Consider the following 3,557-nt stretch of genomic DNA (forward strand, 5'->3'; position numbering starts at 1 on the left):
GAAATGATGTAAACTTCATGTTAATTGGCTGAGCATTACATTTTCCTACAGTTACCTAACAATGTACATGTTCTCTCACTGATTTGAGAAAGCAAAGTGGCCAGTTCGCTCATCAGTGAGACAATGTTAACATTGTCTCACTCTAATTACTTTGTCTCACTCCAGATTTGCAACGTGAAGGCACGAAATAGAGAGCGCGTAACATCCAGGCAACGTCGTATGCGCGCGAAATACGTTGGCAGCACTGGCTGTAAATCAGCTGGTCAGCTGTTGTACTGTTGTATTTGTCACTTCACATTAAATGTTATATTAAAAGTTCACTTCTGTGTAAAAATAGGTTATGTTTCTTCACAAATTTATTTGTTTTATGGTAACTGTAGGAAAAGTATAATGTGCAACTCGAGTTCAAAGTACAATTGCCTCACTCGAGAAACCATTCCTCACTCGCCTACGGCTTGTGAGTAAGGATTTCTCTCGAGTGAGTCAATTGCTCACTTTTCTCACTAGTTGCACAAATAACTATTGCCTACCCAAGCGTGTTTCAAACAGATTTCCCGGTAACAAGACAACAACATTACATAAACAGTAATACACTTGTAAAAGCAATATAAATGTACTGTATCTAGAGACTAGAGAGTTACACGTGTAACGTTCGGCCAAGTAATATTTAATACAAGTTAGCTTGTATATGATTTATTCATTACAAAATAATTGTGTTGCATACCGTAATATCCTGACTAGTTGTAAATATTATAAAAAATACATAATATTTTACCGCATAGAAATTAATATTATTGCAAAGTACATTTCTAACAAAAAATATTAGCTCCTGGCTCGGTGTATTTTGTTTCCATTTTAAAAGCAATATCAAGGAAATTCACGTTTTATTTACAACTATTTTTGGCTTTTATATTTTAAGTTTCAGTGGAATTTCAATCTATTATGATGGGAATTTTAACCTGTAATATGCAAAAAAATCGATAAAACATTAATTTATTTTACAGTCGATAATCGCTCATTTATAATAGCAAACATTGTTTTGACAGTTTGTTTAAACTAAAACAGCTGATTGAAATGTTTTTACTTTCTCCCCGTATACCATATGGAGAAAGTATTGTTTTCGTCAAAATTTTCGAGTTTGAGTTTTGAATGGATAATATCCGTTTTGGGTCCCCCTGGACATTGAAGTGTCATTTACCTGTTCACTCGCTGACTCTTTAGCCTTGTTTGATGTGTGAAGCGCGTGTAGCAGCCGCTGGACAGTCAACTCGCCCCTGCAATGTCTATGACGCAATATGGGTACTCTGTTTACATTGCCTAGGCTGCATTTGTAGGCTACCATCATCCCTGAGTTTGTTTAGCGGAGATTGTACAATTTAGTATAACACGAATCGACTTATGACAAGCTGTTTCATGAAATTGGTAAACTTTAGTTTGGGCTATTTAAAACAAAAAATACTTTATGCGTAACTCTAAGAAATCACATAAAGATTGTTAAAACATGTCACTAGCCAGAAGGATGGTTGCAGTAAAGACCACCTGCTTATTGAATACTTATATTTAGATCGCTGATAATGATTCTATGGTTTACTTGTCACTATTTTCTCGATTCTCCTTGAAGCTCATGACACACATCTCAAATTTGGCCGGATGAGCCTAAGGGGCCAGTATTTAATCATGCAGTCATAGCTTTGTATCTGTACAAAGGATGCTTTCATTGCAGATGTTCACAGTTCTGACAAATGACTGCCTTTGCATTTAAGAAATGAAAAGAACGCTTGCTTTCATCTCACTGGTTGAAATTGAAAATTTAATTTGTTTATTAAAGGTTTCTTTGATATTTACAACATATATGTAGTAAGTTCTACCATTTACTATGTCAAACTTTCTACAGACCAAGTTCCAGTCAATATAGGAATATGCCTATGCACAATGTTGACTACATTATTATAGTAAGATCTTTCCATTTAATCTCGCACTTACAAATAAATTTATGTAACAAAATTAATTTGTATCATTTTACGAACATATTAATTACAATACAACGGTTAAACCATTTCTGTTTAAACTTATTAACACTTAACCACCCCTAACTAGGTTACTATACAAAGCATAGGGCGAATAATGTAAAAATAACAAAAACCCGTGTCTTTCCGACTTCTGAATATCTTTGGTATACAAACAAAAATCAAAAATAAATAACTAATTTACTAAACTAAACTAATAAATCCTAAATCGGCTAATTTAAACATCATAAACGAAGTTAGTATTCAAACCGAATAGCTTCTAAATATTTTCATAGCTTAACAAGTAACTGATACATATATTAAACGTTGAACTCAGTGTTTTTCTTTCAATCATAATGTAAATCAATTAATTATATCAATTATATAATTCTCTGGTTCAATTCCAAGCGTGAACGTTTCTAATTAACCATGCTATCAAACTAAAGGTTGACGATGAATAAGCCTGGGTTTGGACCGTCCCCTAAACGTTGAAAAATGCTAATAAAGTGGAAACACAAATACAAATATAAAGTCCAATAAAAACTTCACCTATATATCCCCGCTACACCGCAGCCCTTGGTGGAGGGGAGGGGTGGACGTTGCGTAAGACGCTATTTTGATCGCTCGCCGCTGCAAAGATCAAAGAGTCACGTGACTATATCAGGCACTGTCGTTGCCGATCACGTGGACAAGAATCACATCTGTGACGTCTCAGGGTAATTACCGTTTGGTCGCTGACATTTCCATTTAAACTTTTATTGTTTTCGCCACCCCATCCACCACTTCTCCCTCTCTCCCTCTCTGTCCAACACTTACCTTCTCTCTCTAGACCTCGTTCACCCTCTACAACTGTTGTGGCTTCTTTAATTAACATTGTAAAGACGTTACAGAGTTTAAAGCTGATGTTGAAGCTGAGAAGTCTGAAAAAGGATTTACAACTTTTATTTGGAATATTTTAACCAGTAGATTAGAAGGCCTAAACCATTTATCAATTTAAAAAACATCAAATTTATAGGTTGACGTTTTCAGTAATTATTTTCAGTAACAACTTTGGGAAATTATTGTTTATGTTAATCAAAAAATATATATCCTCAAATTACCTAACCATTTCTTCTCTTCGGAAATTCGTCGGTTTAAACCAGTTCAACACCCAGGTATGCCTGTCATTGATTAATTTGCTTAAATTTAAAGATCCCGGGTAAATATCACCTTGGTTATGGTCAATTACAAAGCTACATAGCAAAGCACACTCTCTTTTTAAACACACATGTAACATGTAAAAATGTCTAGGTTGGAGTACGGTACCTAGGCGTGTACCTTAGCCTCTAAGATAGTATGTGAAGATAGTAGATTTCGTTCCAAGGGTATAATTATATCCATCATAAATGTACAAAATTATGCCCAGCTATATTGTATTTGAAATTCCGAGCGATTTTGCCCTTGTGTATTCGTAGTATGGGCGTGTTACTTGTGTATCTTCAGGATTTCTAAGGTTTTCTAATTAAGTTTAGAGTGATCAGATTATTTCTGTAAAATCGGTTATTAGTACAG

The sequence above is a fragment of the Macrosteles quadrilineatus genome, unplaced genomic scaffold, assembly GCF_028750875.1.
Source record: "Macrosteles quadrilineatus isolate MER2022 unplaced genomic scaffold, UCM_ALF_1.0 Scaffold_9__3_contigs__length_116548681, whole genome shotgun sequence".
Lineage (NCBI taxonomy): Eukaryota > Metazoa > Arthropoda > Insecta > Hemiptera > Cicadellidae > Macrosteles > Macrosteles quadrilineatus.